This window comes from Lissotriton vulgaris, chromosome 8 (genome assembly GCF_964263255.1).
Source record: "Lissotriton vulgaris chromosome 8, aLisVul1.2, whole genome shotgun sequence".
NCBI classification, from domain to species: Eukaryota; Metazoa; Chordata; class Amphibia; order Caudata; family Salamandridae; genus Lissotriton; species Lissotriton vulgaris.
Window position 1 is genome coordinate 562,970,253 of NC_141696.1, and position 24,321 is coordinate 562,994,573.

The window sequence follows — 24,321 nt, forward strand, 5'->3', positions numbered from 1 at the left end:
TAATCCAGTATTAGCCCTGAAGATGAGCCCTATGAGTTTGTCAACCTGTATAGAGAAGTCAAATTACATCAGCAAAGAACATGAGCAGCAAGTTTAAATTTTATGGACAATAGTCCGTTTAACAAAGAACACTTGTGATGAACTTATGCCAGTCACAGGTCTCAGGAATTTGCCCTCAAATATGACTCCATCAATTGAGTTTTTCACTCTTTTTATGTTCAACCTGATATTTGCAAGATAAATTGGTTAAGAGTCGAGCAGTCATAAGAATAAATGTACTTTTTGGTTCAGTCAATTGTGTTTAGATAAAATGTTTGTAGATTAGTGCGTTTCAGTTTGTAGATATGCTGATATTCAGCATTTTGTGATCACAAAAAAAGTAACATTTATCCAACACATTGTAAGAATTCTGTGTGTTATGGCACTCATTAATTATGGTTAATTGATGGCAAGTGAAGGTAGCTATATAACAGGTACATATTAAGCATGGCATGCCTCGTTTTTGAGAAACATTGTTTGTCTATGCATTTTTTTTAAACTGAGGGTTACATTACATAGGGAGATTGTGTAAAGAAGAATATATGACGATACATCGCATGCAATTACATCGCAGGCAATTACAACGCAGTTGTTACAACGCAAGTGTTGTTACAACACGTTGCTATTACATCGCAAACTTTTACAACGCATATTGTATTGTATTGTAATTGCATTTATATAGCGCTTACTACCCCATACGAGGCGTCAAAGCGCTTTTACGGCAAGTAGCAAGCTACTCCGGGACCCATAGAGAATTAGTATTGAATTAGTATAGTGAAACATGCAAGTAAATTTTAAGTGGCGGATAGGTTAGTCAGTAATTTGGATTCGGAAAGATAGCACAAGGATAGAAGAGGGAAAAAAGGTTTTGTATTTATATAGCGCTTGTTACCCCTGATGGGGTATTAAAGCATGCTACTCCGGAAACCCATAAAGGATTAGTGCTGAATTAGTATGGTGAAATATGAAAGTAACTTAAGTCGTGACAATGGCAGATGTAAACTTTCTTCCAGAGTTGGGAAAAAAGTGGTTGGAGGGAAAGTGAACTTGCAAACACTCAGATTTTCGCATTGGGCAAATCTACACATGCATATTTGCTCATGCTAAAATGCAGTTCACAAATATTTTCTAGGAGTACTTTTTCTTGTCCTACTTCTGTAAATTCTTGGGAATTCGCAAAAGCCATACAGCTGCACTCAATGCAAGGACATATACCATGGGTGCACTTTTGAGACTTTCTTTAATAATTGGGCCCCTAATTTGGTCTGGCGTTGACCATGACCTTTTGCGTTTATTAAAATTCTGTCTCACTCTCTGTATCCGCTGGCTTCACTGTGAGTGACAGAATTCTGCTCTTTCACAAGGAGCATATTGGCACACAAAGTAGTTTTGCTCAGTGCCAGTAACTACTATGGCAAGTGCGTGCTTTTTGAGCCCAAAAACAATTTTTGCTTTTGCCAATGTTTGTTATAATGGCGAGGGCCCGACAGCTCCCGTACCAATAAGGTTTTACAAAATCCATGCCAAAACAAGTCACACATTAGATATAGGTGGGAATCGATATAAACAGCATCTTCTTTTTCTCGCCCTCACAATTGCCAAACTTGACATTGCCCAATTATGGAAAGTCACCTCTCAGCCAACACTGGGGAAGTGGCGTAGAGAACTAGATAAGTGCATAGGTGCAGAAATGGTGGTCTTTCAGGCGAGGAGTTGTCCCCAAAAACATAGGAAAATGTGGTCTTGACGGGCCACATACCAGGGCATAGATCTTCCTCCTCTACCATCACAATCCCGGTAATAGTAGGTTCCTGGGAGGTTTACAGAATATAAGGTGCATTGTATTGTCTTGTCCAGAGGGGTGTGCGGGGGTATTGTCATCTGCTTGCCAATATAGGTGGGGTGGGAAAGTATGTGCACAGTTTTCAGTGTACTGGGATTTTTATTTTGTGTTATATATACAAATTGTACCTATTGATATCCTCACGTTTGGCAAGTTCTTACTTATGTATCTCTATGCAGATGTTATGAGTTTAAGGGGAAACAACCCATTGACACAATTGTGCTCAAAAGTAAGGAAAGAATTAATAGTAGTAATGTACTTTTTACCAAGTCATAGCAGGAATCACCAGGGTGTAATATTAGTTTTTAGGTGGAATAGGTAGCCTTCACCTATTTGAATCGTACTTGTAAGTCCAATATTCGATAAGTGGGTTAGTATAAAGTATAGTTTGCGACCTTGTTATGGGATTTCATAACTATATTCCTCAACGATGCTTAACTTTAAATTCCAACAAGTTTCGAATTCTCAGGGTTCTCAAAGTATTGTGATCTGTAAGAGTTGACATTATTATTGTCTGAATAAAGTTATTGTTAGGAATATATTAATATTCCACAGATTGGAGTAACCTAGTAAAGGTTATCGTCTTTCTTACCTATTATTTTTCACGTTCACTCTTAATGTAAAAGTTCATTGTGTCAACGTTCCGCTTTAAGTTTCCTAAAAAATGTGAGAACCCACATTTAGTTACCATTCTTATCATAAGCTAAGCAGTAACTAGTTTTAATACCCGCATATAGGGTTCTCACCTCAAAGTAGTTTTCCTAAAAAAACGGGGATAGATGGGGGGTGTTTGTCCCTGCGTCCCTGTGCACTGTTCCAGGCATTGAATAGAGTAGCGTCGTTAGCTTGGGAGAATCGGAAGCTGCAGTCCAAGACCCAAGGCTCAGGGGTCACTAGTGCTGATTTAGGGAGGATATCCGAGGGGTTCCCACCATGAGGGGCCAAGCTCCGGCTAAACATTTCCAGGAAGGCCGGGTTGTCTGTCCCTATGATGAGGTCTTCCGGGAGTGTGGACAATACGCCAACCCTAACGTTCTGGGGCCTACCTTCCATGGGGACTATTGGGAGGATAGCGTTCGGATAGGGCCGGACGTCCCCATGAACGCACCTAATATATACTTGGTCCTTTGGGATTACCTGATTGGCCTTCACATGCTGGGTCTGAACCACCGACTGGCGACAGCCGGAGTCTAACAGTGCTTGAATGGGGGACCCATTTACCCTTACACTCACTCTGGAGGCGTGTCCCATTTCAGCTGAATACAACACTGTCCGGGGTAAGTAACTGACCTCCATCGGCTCCTCGGTTGGTTTTCTTCGGGGACACATCCGGGCTATGTGTCCCCATGTGCCGCACTCAAAACACTGCGGTCCGCTGTGCGGTGGGGGTTCAGGTCCCCAGGGTTTTGGCTTACTAGTCTCTGGTGTCTTCACCAGTTTCTTCTCCGCTTTGCCTGCTATTTTATGTCTCTCTGGTTCCCACCCCGGTTGGGGTCTTGGTTGGGCCCTCGTAAAGGTGGTGACCATTTCTACTGCTTGGGTGGTGGTGAGGTTGTGATGTTGTCGCAACCACCTCTGGGTTGCGTATGGTAGGGCCTCCAAAAACTGTTCGAGGTACACCCTGTCCATGATTTCCTCCTTGGAGCAAACAGTTGGGGTCAGCCACTTGTCGGCCGCCATTTTCAGACGGACGAACAAGGTTTTGGGAGTCTCCCCTGGGACACCCCGCTCTTTCCTGAACCTGATGCGATACGCCTCTGTATCCAGTCCTAGATGGTCTAGGATGATCAGTTTAATGTCCACATAGGCTGTGTTCCCCGTCGGATTAGCCACCTGTTACGTGGCTTGAGCTTCCCCCACCAACAAGGGGGCCAGAAAGAAGGGCCATTTGGCCACGGGCCATCCACAGGCCCTGGCGGCTCTTTCGAAGTTCAGCAGGAAGGAGTCGGGGTCCTCCCCCGGTATGTATTTCTGGAGGGAGACCCCGCCGATACTATGAGACATTCCCCCAACGGACGGGGGCCCTGTGGCAATAACAGGATTTAGGGCGTGAGCCGTCACGGCGGCTTTCATGATCTCCCGGTCGGCCTCGGCCGTCAGGAACTGTTTCTCCATCACCCATTCCAGACGTTCCTGTCATTTAGCTAATTGCTGTAATACTTCATCCATCTTTGTTATGCAGATGGAGGGGTTGCCCGCATTCTCCACCACTGTGACCGGCGGGGTGGGGAAAGGCAGGAGACGAGTCTTGGTGATGTGCAAACCAGGTTTTATTAGGTTAAACAAACGGTCTGTACAAGTTTTCCGGGAGGTGGCTCGTCTCGGTGAACGGCTTCTTTCCCGCCGACACTTTCGTATTACGCCTTCCTCTCGTCTTCGGGTCGGGCTCCTCCTCCTCCTCTCCTCGGGCTCCGTGGTGACCCAGGCTCCGCCGAAGGGGGAGACACAAGAGAGGGAGTATCAGATGCAGGCGTTAACAATAGACAGACTCAGGGAAAGGGGGTGAGGACAACCTTGGTGCTCTGGGTAGTAGTAGGGCAGTGCAAGACGTGTACCAGGGGATTATACTACGGGCTACGTGACCCTTCTACCCTTGTACCGAACCCAACCCGCTATCCGGTCACGCACCTCGGTTAGCCACGCCCCTCCAGGGGAGCGGCTGGGCGATACGTGTGTCCGTTGGCCTCCTGGCTCCGTTGACCCTGCTGCTCTCCTCTGGAGTCCGGTCCTGCGGCGTTCTGGAGTCTTCTCTGCTGCCGGGGTGTCCTCCGTCCAATACTCCGTCCCGGTTCTCGCCTTCTCCTCCGATGTTGCTCTCGCCTCCTCCAAAGCTCCTCCTGTCTCCTCCACGAATACCGCTCTCGCCTCTCTCTCCGCTTCTCCTCTCTCCTCCTCGTCCACGCTCTTGATCCACGCCGCTCCTCTCCACTCACTGACCGCTCCTCCGGTGTAAAGACACACCTGGTCCTGCGGGCGGTCGACTCTTAAGGCGTGTCCAGACTCCTCCTCCGCCATACTCTCACCTGGCCACTTAAAGGGCCTGAGGCCTAGCTCTTAGTCATCGCAGCTATACCTCTCCTCATGCCGGTTCCATGTAGGGGCCGCTGATACCTGAGGAAACAAGAGGGAGGGGTCACAGGTTACGGGCTCACTCCGGGGCACAGGGGGCGGGAGCCACCCGTCCTGGTTACACACACCTATGACTATCATAGTCATTATATACAGCCCAAACTGCAGCCAATCAGGCGACAGCACCCACCAGAATGTTCTCTCCAGAGACTCAGGCTTTTAGATTTTCTCGCACAAGAGTGAACCAAGAGATAAGAGCATAAACCAGCCTCTGAGGGGAGGTGGGCAGGTTGCAAGTGAATCTATGAAAGACACCAATACTGAAGAACCACAGATTACAGGTAAATCACTATTGTTCTTCTCCAGTATTGGGGTGTCTTTCATGGATTCACATGCCTAAATCAGAGTAGATTGGATACAGTAACATAATGCTCGTGAGACGCTCTTTGTACCATAGTATATATATATGTATAAAGATATATAAATACATACATCATGCAATAAAATTCCAATAATGTCAAAATCCTGCATAAATACATTTGTATTTAACCCCTCCTATGCTCATGACGAGCTCAGCTTGTCATGAGCCACGGTTCTCGTATGCTCATGACGAGCTCAGCTCGTCGTGACCTTTAGAACGCTCGCACGCTGGGCAAATTCTCCTGCTGTGCGAACGTTCTAAAGAAACGGGTGTGGTCATGACGAGCTCAGCTCGTCATGAACACACAAGCACTGTGCTGCATGACGAGCTGAGTTCGTCATGAGCACGGGGGCGCTGTCACGCCCCCGCACAGCGGGGGAATGTGCCCAGCAGGGAAGGGGTTAACATATGCAGAACAATTTTAAAACATAGAATAAGTATGTCAATAAGCATCTAAGAAAGAGCATAGTGGAGGAGGGAGAACAGAGGCTCAACTTATTTAAAAAGATTGCGGAGAACAACTTGTCCCACTGATGTATATGCAGCACTTGAAGCCTCCAAACAGTAGTGTTTGGTAAAAGTGTGTCAGTTGGACCAAGTTGCCGCTCTGCAGATTTGATGAAGAGGCACACCGGCAAAGAGAGCGGTAGATGAGGAGATTGCTCTAGTAGAATGCGCTCTTGGGGTTGTCTGCAAAGGTCTTCCCGCCTGTTGATGGCAAAGACAAATCGCAGCAGAAATCCAACGAGTTATGGTCTGTTTAAATACTGAATATCCCTGAAGTAACTTCCCATAGGCCACAAACAGTTGGTCCGATTTACAGATTGTTGCAGTCCATTGTAAATAGAACTTGAGACATCTTCTGATGTCAAGGGAATGTAAGGCTCTTTCCGCAGGTGTTAGAAGATGTGGAAAGAATGTTTTTAAAATTATTGGCTCGTTAAGGTGGAAGTCCGCAGGTAATTTTGGCATGAAACTGGGATTGGTGCGTAGCATCACTGAATTTGAGGTGAATTGAAGAAACGGTGGCTTAAGAGTGAATGCTTGAATGTCACTGACTCTACTTGCTGATGTTAGAGCCAATAGCAAAGATACTTTCCACGAAATTAACTTTAAATCCACTTTATGAATAGGTTCAAAGTGGTGCCGCATAAGTTGTGCAAGCACCACATTAAGATGCCAGGATGGAGGTGGACGCCGAATAGGGGGAAACTTCTGAAACAATCACTTGAAGAACTGCTAAATGACTCCAGCTGAATAAAGAGAAGTTGAACCATCCTGCCGAAACCTTGAAATAGCTGCCAAGAATACTTTCAAAGTGGAATGGGATAGGCCCGATTTTGTCAAGTGAAGAAAGAACGGTAAAATGTATTCTGGTTTTGCATAAATCAGATGTATATTGGCAGATTGACACCACATGCAAAATCTCTTACATTTGAGCTTGCTTGTTTTAATAGTCGCAGGCGCTCGAGCATTAGCTAAAACTTCCTGACAGTCCGCAGGAATATTTAGGTGTGCGAATTCAAGGTGTTCAGGAGACAGGCTGCTACTCTCAAAGATGCCGGATCCAGGTGACAGATCTGTCAGTTCTGGATGGACAGAAGGTTCGGTATTGGTTGAAACTGAATGGGATCACACTCTGATAGAAGGAAAAAGTTTGGTGAACCAGAACTGGCAAGGCCATCTGGGAGCAATGACAATCAGGCGGCAAGGTTGTTTCTTCATCTTGCGGAGAACTCTGGGAATCAACGGAATCAGAGGAAAGGCGTAAGCATATATCTGCGACCAATTCATCGAAAACGCATTCCCGCTTGAGTCGTTGTGGGTAAGCCAACTTGCAAAGGATGGGCTTTTGCAGTTCTGACTGGTCGCATTCAGGTCCAGATCGGGATGACCCCACTCCCGAAAGACTTGATTCAATGTTGGTTGATGAAGCTCTCACTTGCGATTGGATATTGTGAATCTGCTGAGGGAATCTGCTAGGACATTGTAGACTCCCGGAACATGAATATTTGAAAGGCTGATCTTGTGACGAATCGCCCAGTCCCAGATCTCTTGGGCTTGTTGAGAGAGTAGAGCCGACTTCGTCCCTCCCTGCTTGTTCAAGTAATGCATACTTGTAGTGTTGTATGTCCGAATTAGTACTGAGGCTCCCAGAATGACGGTTCGAAAGGACTTCAGGGCCAAGAAAATGGCTCGCAACTCCAGAAGGTTACTATGCCACTTCTTTTGTTGGACGTTCCACTTGCCGTTGACCGTCAACCCTTTGACGGTGTGCCCCCCAACCCTCGAGGGAAGAGTCTGTGGTCATAGTGAAATTTGGCACTTCTACCAGGAATGCACATCCTTCTTTTATGTTCTTTACCTGAGTCCACCAAAAGAAGGCTTCTCACATCCGAGGAGTGATGCGAATTACATCGTCGAACGACCCCGAAATCTGCAACCATTGGAGGTTGAGCTCTTCTTGCAAGGGCCTCATTCTGAGACGGCAGGTGGGTATCAAGGGGATGCAGGAAGAAATCATCCCTAGAAAAGACTTGAATAGTCGGACTGAAATGCACCTTCTTGATTGCAATAGGCGAGCTAGCTTGCAGATCTTCTGTTGTCTTTCTTTTCAGACAAAAGTCTGAGTAAGCTGAGTGTCCAACGTGGTTCCCAAAAAGGTCTTCTTTGTGATGGAACCAGATGAGATTTGTCGAAGTTGATGGACAGACCCAGAGATTGGAACAGTGACAGACATCTCTGAACATGTGCGCCTGCGGTTGGAAAGGAATTCGCCTTGATAAGGCAGTCATCCAAGTATGGGAAGATTTGAATCCCTTCCAGATGAATGTGTGCGGCCACCGGTGCTAGGAGCTTTGTAAACACACGGAGTGCTGACCATAGTCCAAAAGGAAGGACTTTGAATTGAAAGTCCCTGCTAGCCACTCTGAACCGTAAGAATTTTGTGTGTCTGGGTAGGATCGGTGTCTTGGAGATCGAGGGCGGCCATGTGATCCCCTGCCGAAAGGAGTTGAAGGATTTCTTGAAGTGTTAACATTCGGAAAGATAATTTTTTCAGGTATTTGTTGAGGGCGCGAAGGTCGAGAATGGGGCGCCATTCTCCCGACTTTTTCATTATTAGGAAAAATCTTGAATAAAATCCTGTTCCTCTTGGTAAATGAGGGACCTTTTCGATCGCTCCTTTTCGAATCATCAAATTTATTTGGGAAAAAAGCTCCTTGAGATGAGCAGGAGGTGGGCCTTTGGGAGAAGAGTTTGGAGGAATCTTTATGAACTCTAAAACATGGCCTCTGGCCACTATGTCCAGAACCCACTTGTCTGATGTGATAGCGGACTAGTTCGGTTAAAATTGGTATATTCTTCCTCCAACTTTTAAAGGGAGGGTGGGGCGTCAGAAATGGTGGCAGGTGGCGGATCTCATTGCTTTGTAGTTGAATCCCGTCCATGGTAGAAGGGCTTTCTTTTTGTTTGCGAGTAGAAGGTATTTCGCTGTCCGTATGACAGCTGCCTGTAGGACTGATATCTTTGATTACCTTGAGAGGATTGGTATGACCTCTGTTGGGATCCACGTCCTTTAGCACCTCGAAAGGGCGGCTTGCGAAATTGAAGGCTACCGAGAGAACTCGCTGTCTCAGTGTCTTTTTAAATAGCCTGAAGGGCCTCATCAACATGCTGGCAAAATAGTGATTTCCCATCAAACGGCATGTCAATAATTTTCGCTTGAACCTCTTGGCTAAAAGATGTTGATTTCAGCCAACCGTGTCTCCGTAGTACTGCAGCACCCGCTAGCTGTCTAAATCCTGTGGATACGACATCCACAGCAGCATCTATTATTTCCAAAGAGGTACGCTCTCCTTCTTGTAAAATCTTCAAGGCCTCAGACTTGGATGGTTCCGGCAGCATGTTAACGCAGAAGATGTCCGACCACATCTGCCAGCCATATCTCCCTAAATAGGGCTTGGGAATTAGCAGCACGGACGGTCGTCGCTGCCATGGTGGAAACCTCCTTCCCGATAAAATCCAGCCATCTGCCATCCCTGTCTGGCGGAGCTGTGATAGGAGAAGAGGGGTTCCTGGCTCATCTCAGCGCCGCTTGGACGATGACAGAGTCAGCTTTCGGCTGGCCTATGAGACATGCAGGTGAGTTTTCTGGTGCTTTATATTTTTTCTCTGATCGAGGCAAGACCGCAGGAAGAGAAGCAGGCGCTGTCATGACCCTCAATCCTTCCTTCCAGAAGAAATCTATAATGGCAATGGTCCGTATCTGTTTTCGTGGCTGGTCTTTAAAATCATAGAGAAAGCACTCATCCTCCTTTGTTTTCATTGGTATGAGAAACTTTTGTGTCGCCCTCTCCATAAGCCTTCGATATCTACTGGAGGAGAGTCAATGGGAGCTGGAGTTGAAGGTGACGGAGTTTAAATTTGGTAATCGTCCCACTCCATAAGAATAGACCTATCATCCACTTCTCCTTCTTCCCTATCATCGTCAGTGGTGTTAACATCATGGGAATGATGAGACGGTACTGGAGAAGGTGGTCTAGGAGACCTTAAGGAAGAAGCAGAAGCTTGAGGCTTGGGTGTTGATGGAATAAACTCTGACGAGTCAGAAGGAGGAAAACGGCGATAATAGTCGTCCAACATGTATTGCAGATTATTCAGCAAGGCTAAAGGCATCGGTGCTGTGGGAACCATGTCAGGAGCTGGAGCTACAGATTCAGGGAAAGGGTCTTCATCCTGGTCCTCCTCCTGATACTTAATAAGCAATTCCGAAGGGCTTCTGGCAGTGAGGAATCTGTTGTCCTCATTCATCCTCCCCAGAGTCTAGTAATTGCTCAGGCAACTCGAGGGGTACCTTATGAGGAGAGATATGTAATGGAGAAGGGGCTTCCAACGAAGAGCCACGTCTCTGTAGCAAAGGAGCCGCTGTCGTAGGCGGTGCAGAGGAGGCAATGGGCGTTGGTGCAGACCAAACTTGCAACTCCATGCAGTATGACAAAAGAGCCTTCAACGAGTGGGCCGTCGATGGTATCGTCGTTGATGGGATTGGTGTCAAGAAAGTTACCGTTGATGAGTCAGCTGTCTTCGTCGATGAGGCAATCTTCATCGACGAGGTGGTCGTCGACAACGAGGCAATCTTCGTCGACGAGGTGGTCGTCGACGACGAGTCAGTTTTCGTCGACAAGGAGGTCGTCGACGACGAGGCAGTCTTCGTCGACGAGGCAGCATTCGTCGATGAAGCGATCGTCGCAAGGCAACTGTCGACGAGATCTTCTTCACTTTCACGATTGTCGGAGCGCTGGCGGTAGATGAAATCTCCTTTGTCAACGAATGGGCTTAACAGAGACTAGCGTCGACGAAGATGAAGCTGATGACATGATTATCTTGGGTCTTTGATGAGAAGGTACAAGTCGACGTAGAAGTAGCGCCAACGGAGGAGCCGTCGACTACAGAGTTTTTCTCTGAGGTAAATCTTTCTCGGGAAGTCTTTTTGATGCCAGAGACTTTCCAGTCTTTCTCGGGGGCGTGTCAGGCAGAGGCTTAGACTTTGAAGGTGGAGGAGCCTTTTTTGAGGAAGAAGGCAAGTCAGAACCCTTAGAGGGTTGAGTTTTTCTCGACACCTTAGCCCCAGGAGAAGACAAATCTTCCTCAACCATCCTCTTCCTAGAGGACATAGATGAACCAGAGGCAACACTTCCCCCCTCAGATAAGGGGTTATCTTGGTCTTTAATCTTTTGTAGCCACAGAAGTAGGCGCCCTTCTCTATCTCTGAGGGTCTTCTGAGGGAAGGTCCTGCAAATTTTACAATCTCTCACCTCGTGATCCGGATAAAGGCAATAAATGCACTTCTTGTGGGGAACTTCAGAAAACAGCCGGAGCTTTCCACAAGATTCACAAGGTCTAAAGAGCGATTTCTTTGAAGATGACATTCTGAAGAGAAGAAATTCCAGAAGAATAGTAAAGTACTGAGCAGAACTCAGGGAGACTCCCTTCACACGACGTGCGGTAGAAAATCTGAGAGCCTGAGCCTCTGGGGAGAACATTCTGTTGGGTGATGTCGCCTGATTGGCTGCAGTTTGGACTGTATATAATGACTATTGTAGTCATAGGTGTGGAAGTCTTTTCCTTGTAGCTTAGGGCTACTTTACTTCCTGGTTTTATGTTACCAAGGTTTTTGGGTTATTATGTGCATTATTATTGTTTTTTTATGTACCGTGGGACTCCCACTCCGACGACCGGGAATGATTCAGGCATGTGCATCTATGAAAGACACCCCAATACTGGAGAATATTACCTTAACTGCAGACAGTGCCCTTCCCTGATCCATAATGTAATAATGCAAACTGGCAGCCAAAGGGCTTGTGCTTCAGGTGGTTGGACCTACTTTTCAAAAGGACAAAATACACATGAAAACCTGTTGCCCTTGACCCAAAACAATATGTCCTGGGCGTCGGGTGTAAGAATTCCACATCCCTGGAACTTCAGCGACACAATTAAAAAGCACCTTGTTCACTTTATTAATTCTACTGAACACAAAAACTGGTAAGCTGCCACCACCATACTCCAGCTAAGGGCAGTGCTTGGTGCGCCCCTCCCAGTGCAAACAGACAGCTTTACCTTGAGACAGGCCTAGATGATGGCCCACATGCATGATCCGTGTTTGCCCATGACCAACAAATCAGTACCAGGGATTCAGAGACCGTTCCAGCTGGGACATCTAGGGCAATGGTGAACGCTTGTCACCATGCAGGGGACTTTTCAGTCCCAACACAGGTCCTAGACATTCGACAATTCTTAAAACAGACAATAAATGATTCATCATTTGTATTTAATAAATGATCTTCACAGGTTGCTTTTACCAAATACACCTCCAAAATCCGCTGGGATCTTTAGTTGTGCGAAGCGCATTTTGGAAAGCACATCTGCAGCACACAAGTAATGGCATTGCTAAATCCCAAGCAGTGAGTGACAAGTATTTGTTCTGGAAGGAACAACACATGTTGTAACCTGAACCTAGACAAATTCGTTTCTTTGAACCTTTCCCTATGATCTTTGCCCCATTCTCGCGTGCATCCCTCTACAAGGAAAAATAAATAAATATGAAGGGGAAGAAAACATTCCAAGGGCTTTCACAGTTCACTGGTTTAACAGCTGATAGAGAACTGAGATTCACAAATGAAAAGTAAATCAAATCTTTGAGCGCACTGCATTCTGAAAATGGATCTGTGACACATTGTTCAGTGCGCTGTACACTAACCATTTGATGTCAGGCATCTGTTTTACCTCCTTTTCGGTATCCCTGTCTCATCTCCCATGTGTGTGACACTGATCCCGCCTTACACCAGAATTCCTTCTCCCCAATTTCAAGAACGACATTTAATAGCCATGTACCATTCGCTGTTTCTTTGAAACCGTAAAAAAATAATCTGTGAAGTCCTGCTTGCTAGATGTTAATTCAGCTGCCAGCGGTGTAATAGGATTACGTTTTGCAGGGCTTAAGAAATATCCTACTTGCTAGCTTCACAGCACACGTCGACTAACAGCCACAGAATCTAATTTAATCCTTCTAGGCATTAACCAAATAGCTAGGATAGAACTTCTGTCCAGCTATACTTAACGCCTTGCAATCTCTGCAAATACAAACTGTCTCCTTTTGATGTGTTTAAGAAAACGATTTAGCAGGAAACATATTCTCATGCTACAATCACGTATTTTCCTTTGGATGAAAAAATGGACTTGTTTACATTGAGCAAATATTATAGAGAACACGTATTTAAAGGAATGAATTGCGTTGTGCATTTGAGAGTCTAACTAACAACAGAAACCTACCAGGAAGGCGATTTCTATTTTGAAATGCAACACTGGACTAATCAAATACGTCTTCTTTTTCCATAACATTATCGCACTGTTTTAGTAGTTATTTTCTTCAGATAACTGCCTGAGGCTCAAAGGAAGGGGCTCTAACATGGCTGAATGTAATTATCTTCATGAAAATTCCTGATTCGGAGGAATGCAAAAATTAGTCCACCCTGAGAGATGTGTTAGGAGTACAATAAGAATCACCTGTAGCTCGCACTCACATGTATTCTGTTATTAATGTTGAAAATGTCAGTGGAGGTGTTTCATATTTAAAATATCCTTGAAAACGAATGAAATATATGTGTGTTTGGAGATGTAACGGATTGAATTATGGTGCTATTGTATTAATGTTTCATGAGAAACGTCTGCTAATGTTTTCGCGGATAAGTGGCATAATGAGCTGTTTACTAAAAAAAAATCATATTATTACTGTGTTAATTACTAAAGCATATGTGGAAAAATTGATTTATTTGTGTGGAGAGAAGTGCACATTATGCAATCCATGCACATGTTAACTTAGCCTAACTTATGGGCCTGAGATGTATTGTAATCAATCAATAGAGACTTTATTTCGGTTTTGATTCAAACCATAAAAGAACTTATGCAACAAAGCAGTTTAAAAATTCAATAAATATAAAAATAAACGGTAAAGTGCAAAAAATACAAGGGTCAGTTATTTACATACAATAAGTAGATTCATTAGATAAATAAATCAACAAAGAGGACTATCACTGATCCAAACAGTTTCTCAACCTTATACATAGCTTTAAAAATTCAGTAACTTGAAGAATGCTGTCCTTATGCAGAAGTTGTAGGTACATAAGGGCTGGTCTGATCTGATTAAAATTACGTTTTTTTAAAAGAGCAACCAGATAGCGTTTGCGTGGGTAATCATAAAATCTACATAGAAATATAAAATGCAGCATATCCTGTGGAGACTTTCCGTAGTAGCCACAGGGTGCTGCAAATGTATTAAAAATGTCACTTTTTGGTCTAATCAGCAGATGGTGGTAAAGATTTAACCTAAACCTTGTTAGCAAGAACTTCTTATGTGAGGTCAATGAGCCAGTCAAATATGGCTCCATTGATTCACAAGATTTTAGCATAACAGATTTTCTTACAGTTGGTTTTTGAAGCTCCACACCTTCCCTTTGCATACTCCAATCCATGAGGAAAGCCCGTTTAATTACCTCCACATCCCCTTTTACAATCCTGCTTGGATGTTCAAACAAATCCAAACGTCCGAGCCTGGAGAAACTAGATTTCAAGTAATTTAAACATGGGGTGCCCATTGCCTTATCCTGGGAGAAAAAGTCTTTCATGATCAAATGAGTCAATGGAAACTTTAGCCAACATGTCAGCGGGCGTAAAGAAAAAATGTCGCTTAAGTATTGTGCCCCCAACACTTCATGTACTGCAAAATTGGAAGTTCCAACTGGGACACACAAGAGGCGCTTCATGGAAGAATTTTCAGCAGTCTGTAACTGCTCCCCCACGACATATCCCCACAGTTCACTTCCTTAAACAGCAGTAGCCACTGATTTCGCATTATAAAGTTTCATCATGGCACTGGTAGTTTTTTTCCCCAATTTTGCCGCAAAGTTAAAAATGGAGGCATTCACCCTGGCCAATTCACCTTTCTTCTTAACAAGATGTGGACCCCAACTAAGTTTATTATCGAAAATAACCCCAAGCTACAAGAATGATTTCGATACAGGGATCACTACATCATATATCTTAAACAAGAAGTTTCTACTTGGCTGTTGGCCAACTTGCATTATGAATGATTTGGAATTGTTGACCAGTAAGTCTCTGTCTGACATAAACAGTTTAAAAGCGTTAAGTAGAGCTTGGAGTCCCCTCTCAGTTCTAGAGATTAAAACTGCATCATCTGCATATAAAAGAACAGGAATACCCCGCCTACCGACTCTAGGACAGTCGGCATGAATATTCTGCAGGTCGCTATCTAGGTCATTGATATAAAAGTTAAAAAGAAAGGGGGCTAGGAAACAACCTTGACGCACACCCTTTCTGATGTCAAAATTACTAGTTACGCCCAGATCCTGAGAATAACTTACATTGGCACTAGTATTACTGTGTAGGTCAGCAAGGAAATTAACAATCCCATTATCAACACCCTTTTCCCTCATGGACTGCCAGAGCTTTCCCCTGTTAACACAGTCGAAAGCAGATGACAAGTCCATGAAGGCAAGGTGGATTGTACCCCTCTTCGCTACAGTGTACTTGCTTAGAATTAAGAAGAGATTAAGGCACTGTGTTATAGTCGAACGTCCACCGCAGAAGCCATACTGAGCGATGGACATGATGTTATTTGCCAACGCCCGGTCCGACAATCTCTGCAGTAGCATTCTACCTACTATTTAGACGATAGAATCTATTAATGATATTGGCCTATAACAGAGTGGGCTACCCCTGTCCCCCTTCTTGAAGACAGGAACAATTGTGGAGACCCCCCATGATTCTGGACAACCAACTGTTGCAGCCGCATTGAAGACCACCTCCAGTATGGGTGCCCAAAAGCTAGGGTCAGACCGATACAAGTCAGGGGGGATCCCATCAGGGACCGGAGCTTTCCCAGCTGTCAATCCCACTATGCCCTCCATAATCTCGCCTCTTTCAAACCTAATAATGCTATCACTATCGCAAGGGGGAAAATTGGGGATTTCCATCGACGTGCAACAGTATAATTTTTTTAAAGTGATTTACCCACTCATCCTTAGTTATGCAACATTCCAGACCATCACCCGAATCCTGCACCAGGAAAGGTTTCTTTACCAATGCCCAGATTCTAGAGCTACACTTCAAGGTATCTGGATCAAGAATCTCAATCCATGCCTCCTCTCTTAAAAAGTCCTTGTGTGTGGCAATAACTGATTAATATTCTTTCCTACACGCTTGAACATTCAATTTTACTCTGGGGTTGGCTGCCAGAGCCAACCTTAAATTGCGTGCTGCTTTAGAGCAATCCTGGTTAAACCATCTTGGTCCCCTGACTTCTATGTTTTTTGCAGGTGTCAACATCAGCTGATATACTTTATCCGACAAATTTTGAAAAGCACCCAGGACCCTAATTGGTTCAGTCCCAACTGTGGTACAACTCAAGATTTCATCTGTACAAGTGTCTGTTATTTTTTTGTACAGCAGATCGGCAGCATTCATAGACCATCAAAGGCGGTGTATTCCATCAGTAGTGCTAAGCCTACCAGAAACACAATTCCGGGTTTCCTTAACTACCCAGGGACCCTTCAAGTGAACGGTGAGCGGGTTATGATCACTAAATTCACTATTTTCAATAGAGATGGAGTCCACAAAGGACTGCATTGGCAATGTGAGTAACACATAGTCAATGAAGGTTCCCCGTCCATGCCCTTTAAAGGTAGGGGTATGAAAACACTTAGTAGGGTCCCTCAATTCCATAGCTATTATTAAGTCTAGATCATTCAATAAATCGTTGAGTAATTCCCCTTCAACTGTGTGTTCCATGTGCAGGCCCTGGGATCGTACACAATGCACATCCGAAATGCATTTCAGCAAGAGATCGCCACATGGATGGACATTAAAATCACCCATATTCAAGAGGTTATGGAGACATTCTTTCATAGAGGAGTGAATAAAATCATTTAGTGCCAAGAGCTGAGCATAAATTTACACCATTATAAAAATTAACCAGGCCAGCCAAACAGTTATCTCCAGTTAATATCAACCCAATAATACCTGGGTTGTCCGTTAAAACTCTACGTATATTACAAGGTAAAGCAACAGAAATTAATGTAACTAATCCCCCCTTTGGCCTACCCCTGCTTGATGCAGACGCGGGAACATAGAATGATTTATAACCTTCAAGGAAAAAGTCACATTCAACTTACCAGGTCTCCTGGAGGCAGATGATCTGATATTGCTTAATGAACCTGATCCGGTTACAATCTCCCATCTTTGAACCCAACCCTGCAATGTTCCAACAGATTACATTGCTACCATTCGTTATCACCTCGAGAGTCCCTTCATGACCTTCTTCTACCACATATTCCTTTCCTTGCCCCACACACTCCTTGCTTCAACCACACGCCTCCAGGCCAGAGAGCAAGTCATATCTGTTATGAATGTCCACATTAAAACCATTCCCACATTGGATAGCAGCATTATATCTATTATGTGTTTCCACATTGGGGCCATTCCAACGGTGGCCATTAACATTATACAGATATGGTGTCTTCAGTGCCGGTGTCAAGGACTGAGTCAGTGGTCTGAATTTCCTGGGGTCAGAAGGGGCTACAATCAGATGGGCATAAAAATAGCCAAGTGGGCGAACACATACACTGTTCACGTTATATACTAGAGAGGCGGCCCTTAGTAATACTGTTGCCACATGTTGCGGGTGCTTAAAAGTTACGACAATACAATCCCCACTGGTGGTCTTACTAGACGGACCAATCCAATTCACCCTTCGCGTTGATAGTATTTGATCAGAGTATTTGGTTGGAAATCCAAATTTTTACTCAACCACGCAACTGTTTTGTTTTTTAAGGAATCGTGAGATTCCCCATGAGACTGGGCAGAAAAGTCATCAATAGGCGGAACATTTGTTAAAACCGCCACATAAGGAGTACAATCAGGGGGCAAATTGATATAGTGACTTTTCCTTCTATGTTTGAAGTCAGGCCTGCCTTCAGACTCTACTATGGGTTGTCTATTCTGATCAGTTGCTAGTGGTTGGGCAGGGGAGGGCAGATTCAGTGGCAGGTACTTGCCGACAGATTTGCTGCACATTCTCTCTCCTGGTACTCTGACCCTTATCGACTACCTTGGGTGGAGCAACTGGGGCTGTGGCCAGATATGCTGACACTAGACCACCCAGTCTATCCACTTCTAGCAACACAGTGTCCAGCTTAGTGGTCAGGGGTCTCAACAGATCTTCCATTTTAGCCTCTATTTTTGCTACTATAGAGCTAACAAGTAGGGCAAATTGCTCAGAATGTATGAGTGTACCCCCCTCTTTATTTCCGTCCACAGGACAAGGTCCTGGGATAGGGCCATTGCAAACTACTCGTGGAGGATCTACTCTTTTTTTGCTGTGCTTCCCCCCACGTTTAGATTGCAATTTTCTACATTATCTCACAGGTCTGGTTACTGGTGGCGCCTGCTCTGATTCCTCCATAGAAATATCAGGCAGGACATCAAGTGTCTCCCTATGTACCTGTACTACTGTGGTTATAATAGCCCGGTCACTTGTAACATCACTATTTTCCAATGCAATGTCCCCCAGTGGAGGCGAGGCCTCATCATGTAACAAAGGGAGACTCACTCGACACAAAGAAGCCCTTCTCTCATTGTTGATTTGGTTCACCTTTTTAACCAGATAGTTATCCATGGTGCCCAAACCGGTAGCAGACTTATCTTTTTTAGATTTGGACATTACACAGTCTTATCCATACACAGTGGGAGATGTGTGCAAAGACAAAACAATAGGAAAATATCTAAAGCACTTTACACAATTAAAGATTATAAATAAAACACCAAAGTCTCACGTGAATCAAGCAGTTATTAATCAGTTCGGAACGAAATCAGGGTCTGTGGCCCAGCCCAGTCTCTTCTGGCCTTCGAGGGCCACAGAGGGCCCGCCCTTTGCCCGGGCTTAGCCCAGCTGGTCCTGCACTCGTCCCACGACGCGCAAGGAGCATCTGCGCTTTAGGCAGTTACTTGCCATCCATGAACTAATAGCCAACATGCCATCATGAAAGCTTGCCGCCACTGCCTCTCCGTCTTTGTGCACCACAAGCACCAGTTGTGTGTTGTCCGCATAAGACGTGAGACCCATCCCAAAGGATTGGATTACTTGTGCTAAGTCCGTCACATACATATTGAACAAAGTTGGACTTAGCTACGATCCTTGTGGAAGTCCACAAGGGAGAGAAAAAACTGGTGAGTTGAAATCACCCATACTGACTGACTGGGTCCGATTAGAGAGGAAAGAGGACAGAAGGGCTTTGGCCTTACGTCCGATGCCTATGGCTAAGACAAGGTTGATCAGAGTAGTATGATCAACCGTGTCAAAAGCTGCTGATAGATCCAGAAGCACCACGACTACGGCACCTCCTCTATCAAGCACCATTCTAATTTCATCCGAGGCTTTGATGAGTGCGGTCTCCGTGCTGTGGCCTTTCCTAAAGCCAGATTGTGTGTCATCTAACAGCTTATTCTCTTCAATAAACTGCGCCAGCTGAATATTCATCATTTTTTCAATAATTTCCGCTGGAAATGGGAGACGCGCTATTGGCCTATAGATCTTGGTCTCTCCTGGGTCGAGATTGTTGTTCTTTAAAAATGGCTGAATGATGGCATTTTTCCATATGGAAGTGTAAGTGCCTGAACAAAACATAGAATTACAGATGCTCGCTAGATTAGCGCCTATCAGGTCAGGGATCATTTTCAGGACTAACGGGGCGCATGGGTCAGACGGGGACCCTCATTTGACTGTGTTAACCAGATCAGTGATCTGTTCCACAGACACTGGCCTAAATTCCATGAAGCTGAGGATGTCTCTCCTCCTGCTGTTGTCAGCCAGTTGATTCCAGCCCCCGTAGGAGCAGTAAAATTGGAGTCAATTTAGCCTAACTTGTCTTGAAAATACTGGCTAAAGAATCACAGAGTGATTGGGATGCCTCCTTAGTAGAATTCACCACAGGACCTGCCAGCTTGGATACTACCTGAAACAGCTATTTAGCGGAGTTTTGCGCTGGTTCTATTTTTTTGGTATAATAGTTACTTTTTTCTATAATTATGAGAGGTTTATACTTTATCAGAGCCGCCTTGTAACATGATTATTTAACGTTGTCATATTCTTGGCGCCAGCGTCTTTCTTGATTCCTACAGCATTGTTTCTCCAGTCTAAGTGTCTCAGAAAACCATGGAGCTGAAGGAGTATTCCTGTTTTTAGAGACTGTTTTGTATGGTATAGTCTGCTAAATGCATTTTGGATCCATTCTGTATAATTAGTAGAGGCCAGTTCGGGGTCAGGCACAGCTTCCGGTTGGGTGCCAATTAAATGTTGTTTAAGACCGGCTGATTAATGCCACTCCAGGCCCTGAATTGTTATGGGAGGATTGAGTTGGTGTGCATAGAAGTGGGCTGCAGTATCCTGATGTCAAATAATAAAACACAATGATCAGACCATGTTAAGGGGAGAATCTCCCTTATTGAAATATGATCATTGTTTGAGAACAGACCGTCTAGTGTGTGCCCAGCCGAGCGAGTAGTCCTCATCACTTTTTGGGAGAGTCCTAATACCTCTAGTTCCGAGATGAGGGCTATCAATTCTCTATCTATAAGGGCTTGTCATTTAGACTTATTTTGTAAAAACAAAATCCTGGCTAAGGTTCTTGCGGTGCAGCTAAGTACTGCCTTCACTGAACTGATCTAATTCATAAAGATCAAAGTGGCTTCATACATCACAGATCAACACGCCACAATATCTGGAAGTTTAACAACGCACCAGCAGCTATCAACCAGCTGTGACGGCCACTGGCCATGTTGTTAATCGATTTTGAAAAGGCTTTTAACAGGGTGTTTTGGGCCTATATGTTTACACTGCTCAAGTATCTTGGCTTTGACCCCCATTGCTTGCCCTATATTCAAATACTGTATGACCGGCTACACACTCGCATGCAAGTTGAAAGAGCCCTGTCTGCATTAATAACCCTTGAAAGAGGTACATGTCAAGATTGCCCCATGTCACCCGTGTTATTTGCTCTGATCATTGAGCCCCTCACACATCTTCGCCAAGCCGATGCGTGGTTGGAAGGACTTAAATGATCCAACTACTGTGAGGACCGGATGCCCCTATACACAGATGATCGGCTGGTGTATCTCAGCCACCGCTGTGCCACCAGGCTGGTCATGGTGCTCCTTGACACTTTTGGGAGCTATTATGGGTTCCAGGTCAACTGGAATAAGACTGTTCCTGGTGGGGCCGAGGGAGGCGATGGAGGAATGGGCTCGAGGGAGGGCCAGGTGGTTAAAATTGTGGGCTTCCGTTACTTGCGGATGAATATCCAGATACTGAGAGGCAGACTGGGGGGGGGGACAATCTCACACCGTAGCAACTGTTTGCTAGTCTTCACAGCCCCTACTCATACTCGGGCACGCAGCGCTACTAAAGAAGATTGCTCTCCTGAGCCTGCTTCATGCTGTGTAAAATTACCCCTAACTATATACTGCAGTCAACAAAGACAACATTCTCATTGGCCCCTGCTGCTTTGTTTGGGGGTGGGCCTTTATCAAGCGCTGTAAGTCTTTGCCGGTGGATTGGCCAGGGCCGACCTGTCCTATTATTGTTCATTGCATGTTCTGTTCATCAGTATTTGGGTCTAGTGGCCAAAGGACGACCCACATATTGGTTGGAGAGGTGGTGCATGAGCAACTTCCCTCTACTCTATTATATTTACGGGGGTCGGCTGCCACGACAGGACTCCCCTTTGACACAGGCTGTGTTGCAAAATCTGTAAACCCTCCCTCAGACTCACATGTTGTTTGGTCTAAGTCTGTTCCTTTCGGGTGTCACTAGGGTGCTCACATGGGTGACAGTGGAGGTCTGCAATTAATTTCTTAGTGAATTTCCGGGTTCAGTCTTGTTTTTTCCGAGTACACATACAATATTCAATACTGGAATGATAACTTTTTTGAATTAGCATGTTATGAACCTTGATGACATCAGCATCAATTCTAATTTAATTATCATTTTGAGGTAGGAATACCTTCAACCCCTTACCTCATCCTTCCTACTGTTTGGATAATGGCATTTTAATGTGCCGTGAGGAAGGTGTATGAGTAATATTCAGTCTCACACCAAAACGCATATCGGCACAATTATGGAAATCTAGTAAAGCTATCTATGTTGATCATTATCAGATATGAAATATTGAATATCTTAGTAATAATGAGAAGGCATGTAACTGTTTATGGCACTGAAAGACTGTGTTGGCATTACAAAAGATGTATACATGAAAAAATGATGCTAATATATTAACATGGGGTGACAAAGGATTCCCATGTGCTTCAGTTCCTCATTTGTTTTAGTTGTGTTGAGATGTATTGAGTATGTGTGGTATGAATGAGGTATGAATGAGCTAAATTGATGAGTTGATTATGGCGTCCATTATTTTAGTGTGAGCAGGTAGAGGATGTGAGGGAAGGGGGTTTCTTTGATATAGGGGACATTTCAGGATTGTTTTTGCTAATCTTGTTATTTATTAAAAAAGGAATTTTCCAATTGAATAAAGAAGTAATTTTGTAAGAACAAATAAAAGGAATATGTATAAAATGCAGACTTGTATACTCAGTATCTGGCTTGATATTACTTCATTGCTATGTACTGATTCAGTAACCTATGAGCAATGTATAAAAATTGTGGTGTAGGTGGAATTTTACAGGGTCCTCCCTCAAGACCTGATGGGATGGCAAACTAAGGCGGGAGATACCCATGTGGTGTGGAATCCCTATGACAGATGTTTCGCGGCTGTAGGGTTTTCGGGGATGGGATTCATTCGGAATCGCTACCCTCGGTCATGTACTGACAGGCACAGATATTGAAGTCCTTCGCCCAACTCCAGGGCAAGTCATGTTGGAAAAGTACCAGCTTTAGAGGTGCTTGCAGCTGCATCAAGTCATGAGATCATACCTAAGAGAGTGCAACAATATTCCAGAATTCAGACCCTTTGAGGTGTAGCTCACAATGGCTCCTCTTCCTGACAAAGGCTGCGTGTCCCTTATATATGAATCCCTAGTGATCAACATCCTGGACTCTTTCCAGACACTGCAGGAGCGGTGGAAGGGCAAGCTGGATGAGGGAGAGTGGTTGACCATACATAAGAGTCCGAAGTAGGCCGCTATAACTGCTAGATTTCGCCCCATAAAATTTAAATATCTACACCGTATATACTTGACTCCAAAGCTCCTATGGCGCATGCATAGAACAGATGGCCTGCAATGCCTATGATGTTTTGAGCAGGTGGGAGATTTCCTCCATACTGTCTGGGACTATAGCTTATGAGTTCTGAAAATAAACACATTTTCATCACAGAATACACAATTTTGTCATATATGTTAATTTGACCAAGAAAAAGATTCCAATTTCGAAAGCTGGCATAGGAGAGCTACTGACGGGTATCTAAAGAGCTAAAAGTAGCTGCCGAGCTACGCGCTGGAGAAGCCTGCTCTAAAAAATCAAACATGGGGAGCGTGGCTAAGATGGCGTCGTAAGAGGACGTGTAATCCTGTCCCTCCGGTGCCGCTGAGCATAACCATTGAAATATCACCCACCTCCCGTGCCATCCGCCGCTCAGGGGGGGTCGTCGTGGCTCCGCAGTGCTGTTGTGCAACCCGCCACTTGAGATTTTCCGGTGTTGGGCGCCGGTCTGAGGCACTCAGGCCCGGAGCGAGATGGCGGCCTGGTGAGTGGAGCGGGTGGGCGGCCTAGTCACCGTGCGGAGGATCAGGAGCGAAATCAAGGGGTAGCCCCCCAGAGAAGAGACAGAGAAAGGTAGAAAAGTGAAGGTCCCAGCAGTTGCGGAGGGCGCCGCTGTACTCTTGCGGCTGGCGAGAAAGCAAGGAAGCATCAGTTGCGGAAGGCGCCATTTTGACAGAAGGATGGTGACCAGGAGGAGGGACCGTGAGCAGTGCCTCGGCGCTGGAGGGCCCGCCAGGTGGTGATCTGATCTATGCATAAGGAGGTGAAGTGCTATGGGCGGAGGAGGCTGTCCAGCGGTAGATGCTGTGTGGCCGCTAGACCTGCCCTGCCCTGATGCATGCGGGAGCCCGGTAAGCCACTGGAAGTGTGATGCCTGATGTGAGGGGTCCCGGCGCAGCAGACTAGGTCCGTAAGTCAGAGGACGGCGGGTAACAGCAGGCAGGCCGTGATTGCTGGTGTGCTCTGCGTGCTCTGGTCATCGGAGCTAAGAATACTGGAGTGGGGGTGCAGAGGCATCGAGATACCCCCGCAGTGTCTTCGGGGGGTGGCCCTCAGGGCTAGTACATGGCTGCCTGGGGCAGCAGTGCTGGTGCTGCTCCTGCTGGT

At 45.2% G+C, this 24,321-nt stretch overlaps 1 protein-coding gene and 1 pseudogene across 1 annotated transcript in view; both read right to left on the bottom strand.

Annotated features, from left to right (window-relative positions):
• Nucleotides 1-24,321, bottom strand: part of CLYBL (citramalyl-CoA lyase) — a 2,598,854-nt gene that overhangs the window by 1,245,055 nt on the left and 1,329,478 nt on the right. The gene's annotated exons all lie outside the window — the stretch shown is intronic.
• LOC147697718 (uncharacterized) lies at nucleotides 17,308-18,666 on the bottom strand (annotated as a pseudogene).